The 12252-nt window shown below is 42.8% G+C and overlaps 1 long non-coding RNA gene across 1 annotated transcript; it reads right to left on the bottom strand.

The window, feature by feature from the left end:
• Positions 1–6577: 6577 nt before the first annotated feature.
• LOC135346878 (uncharacterized) lies at positions 6578–7389 on the bottom strand. Its single transcript, XR_010398122.1, has 2 exons — positions 6866–7389; positions 6578–6802 (listed from the first exon to the last, which is right to left on the bottom strand). It is a non-coding gene; the product is annotated as an uncharacterized LOC135346878 (long non-coding RNA).
• Positions 7390–12252: the final 4863 nt, after the last annotated feature.

Raw genomic sequence — 12252 nt, 5'->3', positions numbered from 1 at the left:
ATAATTTTTCAACCTCCAAAAGTGCGACCTCTGGCTTCGTAATTATTAAAAAGTGTCGCTTTAAAGCGAGATCTTACGGCCTAGTTTTGCTTACTTGGAATTCCATTGCAGCCTTTTCAGAAAAGTGCGTAGCAAATCTTGTCCATGGAGTGTTGCTACTCTACTTAAGAGTTAGCTCTGTACTAGAGCGCTAGCTATTGGTGGCTGCAAGAGTGAGAAGAGAGCTGCAAGGCTGTGCTGATGCTGATGTAATTACAGCCACCGTATTTGGACTTTTGGCATTGATCGTTTTCAACAACAATCAATGTGGATCATTACCCACACTTTGAGTTTTCTGCCTGCAGTAAAGTAGCAAAAATGTTCATCATGACTGATGTATAAGTAGCCTCGACTCCAGTCCCTTGAAACGCCTTTCTCAGCGGCTTGGAATCGAGGCTAATGTATAAGGTGCAGGGGCGTAGCCAGGATTTTGAGGAAGGGGGTGCTACAACGACGAAAGAGGGCGCTTTGCTCCCTATTTTTAGCCGCGCAGCACTGAAATTTGGTTGACCAGAAGCCACACCTCTTATTAATGACGTAATAATTAATAGTTGGGCGTGGCCCAATCTTCTAGAGGAGGAACGCCAGGGTCAATAGGGTCACGTTTAATGAAGGATTGTTCTGGGTTCTTGACCTTTGCTGCATATAGCAGCTTAGCGCTTCTGTTCTTTATTTGCCTGCTTGGAAAGCTTACTATACCTAGATCTATCCAGTGCAGCAAGTACATAAAAATTTATACCCTAGCCACGGAAGGCTAATTCCCATATCTTGTGGTTTTGAAGAATGCAATAAAAGGTCAAAGGTTGCAATTAAATCCTCTCTCAAGCTGATTCCTCTTAGTCTCGAATACCCGCCTCAAGCTTTTAGGTTGAGGCAGGTATTCGAGACTAGATTCCTCTGGGGCGCAATAGCTCAACCGATTTCTGTTGTGATTATAAAGAGGATCAAGCTATTGATGGTGTATAAACTTAGACTGGAAACCATGCCCATTTCTTTAGGGAAAGAGACTGGCCAGGTGACTATCAATCAGTGGCGGATCCAGGAAAAATGAAAGGGGGGGTTCCAAACTAATTAACGAGCGCGCAGCGCGAATTTTTTGGGTTACGCCCACTTCCGGTCACACGTGACTAGGGAAAATCCCATACTCAGCCAGGGGAAGTCCCATAATAAACTTCAGTAGAGGTAGCTAGCTGCCACGAACAGTCAACTAGCTAGCCTAGGCTAGCCTGAACACTCCTTTGGCAGTTGATACATCAAAACAACAGGTACAATCAATTACAATAGCTACAAAAACTGATAAATAGCTAGCTGGTTTCATTAAGCCTTCTAAAGTTAACTTCAAAAGGGGAGGTCAAGGGACCCCATGGACCCTCCTCTGGATCCGCCACTGATCAACGACTTGTCTTCAATTGTGTATACTGAATTTTGCGGAAGTGGTTCAAGGAAAAGGGTGTGGTCACCAGTGTTGCGGTTTAGTATACTTTGGCTAGATCTACTGACTAGTACTGTACTCTAGCTAGCTCAGCCACCTACCAAACTTAATTTCAATCACAAGTCAACTGCTGCAAAACTATGTCCAAGTCTGGAGCTAGCTGTCACCTGGATGTACCTAGTTCTTGTCCTGTCTGTAATAGAAACTCTGGCAATAGATAGCCTCGAGACCAGCCGTTCGTTATCTGAAAGAACGCCTGGTCAAGTTCCAATGTAGCCTCGATTCCAGGCCGATTAAAATACGGCCTGGTACCTATTGCAAGGGTGATAGTGCGCATGCGTTAGTTTATTCTCCAGAATCTGGGGAATCCCCTTTTTCTTTCTCTCATCTATTTTCTATCTTTGTACATCAGCTTAGCTCTCTATTGCGTTGTTCCAGAAGGCTTTCACACTAGTCTGAAGCCAGAAGAGGCTCTCATCTACCTCTATGAAGGTTATATGGTCAGGATGTCTTACCTTGGATCTGTACAGGCTATGGGAAGTGTATGATGCCTCAAACTGCTACTTGCGAAGACAACCCGGCTATAGAACCATCCTAGACGTAGATGAGAGCCTCTTCTGTCTTAAAACTAGTGTTCAAGCCTTCTAGACCAACGCAATAGACGGCATAAGCCACAGCTTTACAGAACTCAGTCATAGAGATAAAGTATTACGGAACATATTTTTAGTAAACGGACTAATTTCCTGTGTAATTTACTAAGGTTTTACGTTCGTAGTACGATTACCCATATTCTGGGTAATTTGAAGCGCATGCGCACTATCACCCCTGCAATAGGTACCAGGCCGTATTTTAGTCGGCCTTGAATCGAGGCTAGTTCCAATGTAGCACTCGTCCAGCGATCCAGGAATTTCTTGGACCGGTAATTTCCCGCAAAAGGTCCGCCCAAGGTGTATTACCCATGAATATCATTATGATGCTATAAAACGCTGACTCAGCTGGACAAGTTGCACTGTAGCACTCGTCCAGCGGTCCAGGAATTTCTTGGACCGGTAAAATTGCCCGCAAAAGGTCCGCCCAAGGTGTATTACCCATGAATATCATTATGATGCTATAAAACGCTGACTCAGCTGGACAAGTTGCACATTAGAACTTGACCAGGCGTTCTTTCAGATAACGAACGGCTGGTCTCGAGGCTAGGCAATAGAGCAAAGCAAAGGGACTTTCCATAAACCAGTTGGCAGAGAGACAAATATATCTGATCTCTGCTACTGACTGCTGACTTCTGTCTGTTATTTTTGCAGTGGCCTTGTAGCCCGCCAGCCAGGTTATAGCAACTTTAGAATTGCTTCATTGGAAAAGTACTGATAGACAACTTATATCCAAACAGCTAGCCGTAGCTAAGTAGACATAACATTTATACTGCAACTGTACTAGTCTCAGACCCAGACCCTGAAAGAGGATAATATATCGGCTGGTCCACGAGACTACAACTGTACAGCTAAAAATATTAATACTCACATAATAATTATGCAATATTGTGGTTTAGATATCTCCCACGCATTCATGCACACTCTACATTCCAAGCATTCCGTTGGGACGAGTCGTTGATAGTCACCTGGCCAGTCTCTTTCCCTAAAGAAAGGGGCGTGGTTTCCAGTCTAGTATAAACTCAGGGGCGGCGCGAGGGTAAACTCAGTTTTACATGGGCCACGTGGCTACTCTTTCATTAATTGGAGGCTACAAAAAAGAAGAAGAAGAGGTGTTTTAATTAGTGACCTTTTGACACTGGCATTCCTCCTCTAGGGTTGTCTAAGTTCTGGGTTCTTGACCTTTGCTGCATATGCTATAGCAGCTTAGCGCTTCTGTTCTTTATATGCCTGCTTGGAAAGCTTACTATACCTAGATCTATCCAGTGCAGCATGCCAGTACATCAAAATTTATACCCTAGCCTGAAGGCTAATTTCCATATCTCGTGGTTTCGAAGAATGCAATAAAAGGTCAAAGGTTGCCTCTCTCAAGCTGATTCCTCTGGGGCGCGATAGCTCAACCAATTTCTGTTGTGATTATAAAGAGGATCAAGCTATTGGTGGTGTATAAACTCAGGGGCGCGAGGGTAAACTCAGTTTTACATGTAAAACATAGGGCCAGGGCCACGTGGTGTTTTAATTAGTGACCTTTTGACACTGGCATTCCTCCTCTAGTCTACAGCGGTTTTCAGAGTTTTTGCATTTGCATTTGCAATGTCTAGAGCGGAAGTACCTGTCACGTGAACCTTTACGTAACAAGATTGAAGTTCTAGCCTCATTCTAAACCGATTTTTTTCTAATACATGATTTGGGAGAAAATCTACTTTGCAAGCCTTTGGCGCGGCATCACCGCTGAAGCTATCCTTGAGATTGTAAGCACTTCCAATAGTTTTGTGAGCTACTATTAGTAACACAGGACTGGATGTCTGGAGCTAAGAGAGATTCTACTGTCTATATGACTCATCAGCATGCAGCAACACAAAATGAGTAGGCAGGCTGGGGCAGTCACTTCAACCAGTTTCTTATATAATACTGAGAAGCTACACTCTTATTTCAGACTTCTCTGAATAACTAGTAACGAATAACTTTGTCTGTAAAATTTATATGGAAACTCATGTAAAAAACTTGCCTGACTCAGCAATATTTGTGCTCCCGTGATGTTGTCCAACAGGTGGTTGTCTCAGGTGTTGCTTTTTTCACATTGTTCAGTTCTAGCTCCCTTTCTCTGACAGGCATGCTATATGCACTGGCTAGATATCATGCTCTTAATTTAAGAGCTAAAATGGCTGTCATTTATAATACTGATTCACAAATTACGTAAATTTATACTTCTGTACTGAAAAAGAAAGGGAATCTGACTAGAAAAACATTTGCAATGGGAAAAATTGCTAGGATTGGCCAGGGGAACCACAAAAAAGCTTGGAAACAAGAAATCAGACGAGAGCATAACTCCAATCCGTTACAACGTCATTAACATGTACAATACATAGTATATAGACTGTGTTCCAGATCCATCTACCAGGTTCCTTCCATCCACCTCATCATTCCAGGCAGGTCACCAGTATATACGGTCCGTGCATGTTACTACGCATGGATGGACTGTGTGTACCTGTGCTCAACACTGCATGTACTAGGAACATCAATTCATCACAAATCATCATGATTATATGCCCGCACATTCCAAAATGGATGTATAATAAAAGGATTGGTCATCACCCACCAGTAAAAATTGCGTATTTATGGCCGGGAAAACATGGAAAACTACCAGTACATGTGATTGACGTTGTAACGGATTGGAGTTATGCTCTCGTCTGATTTCTTGTTTCCAAGCTTTTTTGTGGTTCCCCTGGCCAATCCTAGCAATTTTTCACATTGCAAATGTTTTTCTAGTCGCAGTGGCGTAGGCAGGGGGTGGCAAAGTGGGCAAATGCCCCCCCTTTTTCTGGATCTCTACTACTCAGCTCAGGTTAGTCAGGGGCGTAGCCAGACTTTTGACATAGGGGTTTCCTTTGAAAAACCAGCGGCGCGGTAGCGCCGGGAAATTTTAGCCACGCCCACTTCCTGTGCCACACCCTCTTGATTGGGGCACACCTACTGCTCATTGTTTGTAATGACTTTTTTACTTGTTTGTGAGAAGCTAGCTAGACTAGCTAGTCTAGCTAGCTATAGACATTCTAAAAGGCAGGTGTCAATTGTGTATTGCTAGTCTAGCTGAGCACCATTACATTTACCTGAGAGGTTTCATGTGGCTGAGATTGTTCTAAACTTGTCCTTCCTGAATATCGAATAAAGTTGTGCTTAGAGCTGAGTCTGAGAATACTGGAGCATGCAGGATTGATACTAGAACTTAAGTCTTGGTCTTCTTTGTTTGAGGTAGCTAGCTAGCTAGCTGAGACAAAGCTAGCCAACGTGAAACGATTCACGGTGCTATCTCTACATGATTTGCAGCCACGTGCATGAAAAGATGGGCAGGGCTGCTTGATTTCAATTATTGGGGAGCCCTGCCCAATTTTCTCAGCAGCTCCTGGGGGGGTTTCTGGGCAACCAGGAAACAATGGTAGCTACGCCCCTGATTAGTGTAGCTGATTATCTTGCTGAGCACTCCCTTTCTTCCCAATCTTGCTGCAGTTAGCTAGCTAGTAGGCAAGCAAAACGATTTAGTCCCTAAACTGTGAGCTATTCTGGTCTAAATCTATAGACAGTTCTTGTTCTTTGCTAAACTAGCTTTCTAAACATCAGGCCACACCCAACTAAATAGAGAAATCAATTATGACGTCATAATTAAGAGGTGTGGCTTCCAGTCAACATTTCGGCGCTGCGCGGCTGCTACGTTTTGCCCCCTCTTCCAAAAATCCTGGCTACGCTCCTAAGTCGGATATAATAATTATACAGTCTCGAGCTCTCATACAGGGCCAGTAGAGACTCAGAGGGATGCTTACGCCTAGCTGGAGGACCTTGCTCACTGGAGGAACTTGCTCACTTTTGTGAGGGTAGGACTAGTAAGGCCACTCCAAGTGATACTCTGGTTTCTGGTCCACCGCCCGCATCAGATTTTATTCTTGGATTTCTATCTCATTATTGGATTTCTATCTCATTATTTCTACTACGCATGCGCAGAATGGTCCATGTGGTACAAAATAGTGTGATAATGATATTCATTTGCAAAATAATGAGGTGAAATTGATAATGACATAATGAGAAAAGCCGCCCGCCCGCATGCAATTAGAAAAACTTCAGGACCAGAAACCAGAGTGTCACTTGGAGTGGCCTAATGTATTGATAGCAGGTATATACATATAGTCTTAGGCTAGCAGAGAGTGTGGTGTCACTGACTGACTTAAAGTACTGAGTAGCCAGATATAGTTTGATCCAGAGCCTATTTACTATATTATTATAGTGTACAAGTAGTGTACAAGCATGTGTACTAAGCGGGTAGCATTGCTACCCGGTACCCGTACCCAGCTTCAAGCCTGTATGGATAAATTGAAGGGCTCTTTTAGCCAATTGCAAGTAAATATTAAATATGATTCTTTACTCAGGTGTATTAAGGCACGTCCAGAATCAAGAACAGCCAACGTCACATATATCAAAAAGTATTCAATATTAAACATAGTAATTGCACATTTTGTTTTGTCATAATAATTTAAGTTTCCTTAATGAAAAAACAGATCATGTGACTATCATGTGACCAATTAACATGAAATTTCCTTGTAAAACTAAATTATAAAAAAACTATTTGTTCCAGCTTAGTTAGATCCTATCTTTTCTTGGAATCCTGATGCACATATCATATACTGATGAAATCCTGCTGCGCAAAAGCAGATTCATAGGTAATCATGGTCTACACAAACAACATGCTAAGATTTACCTGAATTGTCCCCGAGATCTCCTCCTAACATTCTTGTTTGGTTGCACTCTGTCTTGCGCAGCAGGAAACAAGTTCTCTACTATCTAATAGTCTTAGTTAAGGCCTTTAATAACTACTAGGTAGCTTACAACAAATAGTTTTTCAGGGTTCTACACGATCAACTAGCTACGGTCAACTTCAGAAAGCTAAGTACAGTGTCATGTGACCGAAGCTCCACCCCCACTAGTAATTGCAGATGTTTTCCACCCACGCACGTGATAAACATTCCAATGCGATGACACTTGTGTATGAATATTATTATAACAAAATTCCTTGTAATTTTAATTTGGACAGTCCTTAATGCCCCTGAGTATAGGTCATTGTCGATAGTAAAACTGTGTCATTGGGGTCTGGAATGCATTCTCTACATAGATTTTTCATTAAAAATGTCGTTCTTCGAACTTTTGTGATTCTGTGATTCTTCACTCACTAATTCTGCAGCTACCCGTCGTTTATCTATTCTCTTACCCCTGTATAGGATGACCAGTGTGGCATTCTTCTGTTAGCAGTGAAACAAAATAGAGGGTACATGTTGTTACACACTGTCAGTTTCCATCAAACATTTTCTTGTCGCAAATCGTACACTTTAGTTACCGCTCAACTTTGTATATACTCGAAGTTGTATTTTTTGATGTAATGTGTGCATAGCATGTATGCGTATGCGTATTCCCTATTTCCTACTACCATTGACTAATATTCGTGTTTAATTTTTCTTTTTGTAGTATTATGACCAAACTGACAATTCAACTGCCGAGTTTCAGCAATGCATAACAGTGATGTTATTCCGTTCCATCCGTCCACGATTCCAGAAGAGTCAGTGGGCGACTGTCATCTGTATCTGTGGAATTGTGCACTCAAAAACTAACTCCCCTCACCCAGGGGCGGATCCAGAGGTAGTTCGTTGGGTTCGTACGAACTACCCTTCCACTAAGTTGATACTTTATATTACAACCTGGCTAGCTAGCTAGCTTAGACTCGCAAACCGTCACTGTTGCAGGCGAACAGTAGACTGGTCAAACTCCGTGTTGAGACTCGTGTTGCACAGTCAGCATATCAGAAAATATTTTAAGTGGCTGCGGTTTTCGTGACGTCAGTATACTGCATGTGATACGTAGAATTTTCTAGTGAAACGTCACTATCATTGATCTTGTGGTAACCGCATGCGGTTAGTTGCCACAAATATCGTGGCAAACGTTACACGAGTCTCAACACGGAGTTTGACCAGTCTACTGTTTGCCTGCAACAGTGAGGGCTTGCGAGTCTAAGCTAGCTAGCTAGCTTACTGTCATGACAATAGGGTACAAAGTTCTCTCTGCATAATGTGAGGGTGGGGCTGGTACTCTCTGCATAATATGAGGGTGGGGCTGGCTATATTGACTTGTCCAGCCATGGTCACAGTGATAATTGAGCCTGGCCATGAATCCTAACAAAAGGTCTAGATTGCAACCCTCCATTGACTCCTGGTTTAAGAAGAGTAAAGTTTCAGGTAAGGGAGAGTTCATGGCACTGCATACTGAATGATAGACACTGTATAGATTAATTATAATTGCTATAATAATTATATTCACTAATATAATAATCTAGATGATGCGTCAAGTCTACAGCCAGTCTCCTCTTCAAGAGAACCACCAGCCACCACCGTCTCTCCTCCAGTCATTAACGTCTCTCCTCCAGCCACCACCGTCTCTCCTCCAGTCACAACCATATCTCCTCCAGTCACAACTATCTCTCCACTGGAACCACCAGCCACCTCCATCACCCCTCCATGTTCATCGAAGCAAGCAACGAGATCTTCCGCTGAGGATCAGCCAATGGACATTGGTGCTCTCCTGAAAGAGAAGAAAGTGCAATCACTATCCCAGAGCATGAGAATGGCTTTGCCTTGTGTTCTTTCAGATATTATATAATTTATGTTTTTGTATAATGTTTTTGTTGAAGGGGAATGTGGTTAATTAATGGGCGTGGCATGTAAAAGGGGGCGTGGTCAGCCAAAAATTTCGGCGCTATGCGCCGAGTGACACTTCTTGTCCGCGCTTTGCGCGGCCAAGAAGTAAGAACCCCCCTTCCCTAAATCCTGGATCCGCCCCTGCTCACCCCCCTTTCAAATGTTCTGTTTGATGTATATAGTGCTCATATTTTCTTGCTGCATTAATTGCACTTATATACTAGAAGCTTTTGAATATAATATATCTACGTGTACCAAGTCTAACAGTGCATGGCCTTTGGCTTTGCTTTGAGATGAGATGATAGGAGACTATCAAGGTTTTCAACCTATCCCTCAAGTCATAGTAGATTTAATTCCCCTAGGCCTTGTGCTTGTGCCTATACTAGCTAGCTAACTGCAGCAAGATCTGGAAGAGAAGGGGGTGCAATCAGGTACACTTTGTGTACAATCTCAGATAGAAAGGGGGTGCTTGAGTACCATGAGTCCCCCCCTGCCTACGCCCCTGAGGTGTGTATTAAAGCTATATTGTTATGCAGGATATGTGCTTTGACACCTCCACCGAGGCATCAGCACTTTCATTTATACAGCTTCTATTTGTTAAAATGTTGATAGATCAATGGCTTGTTTTGTGAGTGCAACAGTAACTAATGGCATAAAACCCAGGCTAGAATCAAAAAGAGATAGCTAACACAGTCATTTTTTTATTACTATAAATGTCTGTTGTTAGTGGAATTTTAATTGAGTAATGAGTGCACCCTCGCCCCCTCATGCCTTTTTATAGTTCACAAGTGATGAGAAACAACGTATCTCATTGCAATGGCCTTAGTACACAACTCGTTGATAAAAAATTCTCTTTCAGGGATATGGTGCAAGACTAAAACGCGGCCTGGACCCGAGACTAGCAAATTATGACTGGGGCCCCGACAGAGTTGGAAGGATGTTGAGATCATGTGCGAAAAAATCAATTAAGCTACAACATCCTTCTAATTAACGTCCTCTGGGCCCCATATCGCTGCATGGAGGGGCCTCAAAGTGCTAGTGAAGTAGGGCCCCACTATAGTAATTTTTATGTTTGCCCGCTCAGCTCAGGCTGTGAGTAAAATCTAGATGTCCCTTGCTGACTGAATCTCATAAAGTGCTTATACCCAAAGTATAGGAGCTGCTTACCCATAGTCTAGTATAGTATATTATAATAATATATATATATTTGTTGCATTTTGAGTGGGCAGATCAAAGGAAACACTGTGCCAATATCTGCCATATGGCACAGGTCAAGCCTTGAACTGTGCCACTATCTAGATACTGGCATAGTATGGCTGAAGAAACGGTCCCTTTTATAGTATAACACTGTCAACAGATTCAGTGGTAGGCAAAAAACATTTTTCATGCGTCTGGGTGCATTCCACAGCCACCACAAGTAGTTGAAACTAGTTGTCCTATAAAACGAGTGATGTGTACACGGAAAGGAATGCACAAGGAATGCAACAAATCAGTTGTTACACAGCTCACTAGTGCGCACATTGGATATATTGGCTCAGTATAGTGCCTTTGCCCTCGAGGCCTGCGGCCCTCGGGCCTAAGTCACTACTGAGCCAATATATCCCATGTGGCACTTGTGCATGTGTCACAACTATAACTTAAAGCACACTTACGTGTGGATTAAGTTATTTAATCCATGGTCACCTGACTACTTTCAGATAAGCTGATTGGCTGGAGATCATGTGATCAGCACTAATACTTTATAGTTCACAGTTTTTAAGTTAACCACATTGCTCATTTAGCCACAAGCAACACAAGTGTTGGTTGAGCTAGTTTTTGTGAGTGTTTGGGGGGATTGCAACCCCTGAAATCCACCCCCTAGATCCGGACCTGCTCTAGCAATATCTTACTAACTGACTTACTCAATTGTATGTCTCCCCTTGAGAAATTCTCTCCATTAACATTCACCGATACAATGTTGACATTGTAGACCGTATTTCTCACAAAGCCAGAAGTCACACTAACAGAAATGTCCTCCCCTCCACTCACTGTTGGGATCACTGGTCCCTGGGTGAGGGGAGTGCCTTGATTGGACGGTGATGCTTCAATCCGATACAGGTTAAAACAATTGGCATCTCCACCTCCCTGTACATGAGAAAAATGGCAATTTTTCATTGCGTCTTTAAGGATTGGAACCTCTACATTTTGGCATGTATTACTCACTTTTCTAAAGGAGAAAGTAACGGAGGGAGTAGTCCCATTAGATTGCAGAGAGACATTACTCATGACAAGATCTCCATCAACTTGAATAGGTACTATACATTGAGAGGTCAACGAACATTCATCAAAAGTCCATAGAAGTGCATGAACTTTTCGCACATACATAATTATATGAATTAACTCACCTGTTGTAGAGTCACAAGGCTCATGATTGATGGTGCTAGCATTGCCTTGACCAACCACATTAACTGCGACAATTGAAAACTCAATCCCCATTCTGATGTTTAAAAATGATAACTCTGTTCCTTCGACATTTCTGCAAGACACCTCATTCAAGCATACATTGTAGTGGCTGATGTCTGGATGGACATCGGTGAGGTCTAGTGTTGGTGGTGGTGTCCAGCTCAATCTCCGAGTAGGTCCCTCTGAGTCGGAAATACCAAGCGCTGTTGGAGAGCTCAGCAGTCCTTGGACAAATAGAGTGACTGTTTCACTTTGTCCATTCGATAAGGTCCCTATTGCACGGCATAGAATCTCAATACCAGTATTCTCCATCGTGGATGAAACATGAATGCGAGAGATAAAAGTTCCGTCAGGTTGTCCGACTGTATTGTTTTGAGTAATCCCCATCTCACGTTGCACTGAGGGATTTGAGATTCCGTCTACTGTCCATAAAACATCTTCTGTCCCATTAATGATGCAAGTGAAGGTGACAGTGGATCCTAGACTTGCATTGACACCTTCTGCTGGGTTGAGGACAGCAGTAGGAGCTGTCTGTGCTAGTGCACTATTTCCAGAGAAGGAAAGCACAGTCCATAGGAGAAGAATAAGTCTTAATTTCATCATGTTTCCCTAGACTTTCTACACCGATAGACACTGCTTTCTGTATTAAAGCTCTCTATTTGGCTGTGTAACTAAACCACATCACAGGAAGCTAACAAAAATTAATTAATAATAGATAGACATTCTATGCACATGCGCTAAATTATGGCCCATCGAGCGATTGAAACCAGAGGGGGAGCGGCCAGAGGTAGGACATCACTCTAATTATGACCTTTTAATGACATTCCAGGCCAAATATTCAGTAACCATCATAGTAGCCTCGATCCCAGGCCGATCCGTCTCTAATTGAACGCTAGGTCGCCTCGATCCCAGGCCGATCCGTCTCTAATTGAACGCTAGGTCGCCTCGACCTAGCGTTCAA

Source organism: Halichondria panicea, chromosome 1 (genome assembly GCF_963675165.1).
Source record: "Halichondria panicea chromosome 1, odHalPani1.1, whole genome shotgun sequence".
NCBI lineage: Eukaryota > Metazoa > Porifera > Demospongiae > Suberitida > Halichondriidae > Halichondria > Halichondria panicea.
Note: the sequence above shows the minus strand (reverse complement) of the source record. Positions and strands in the feature narration are given on the sequence as shown.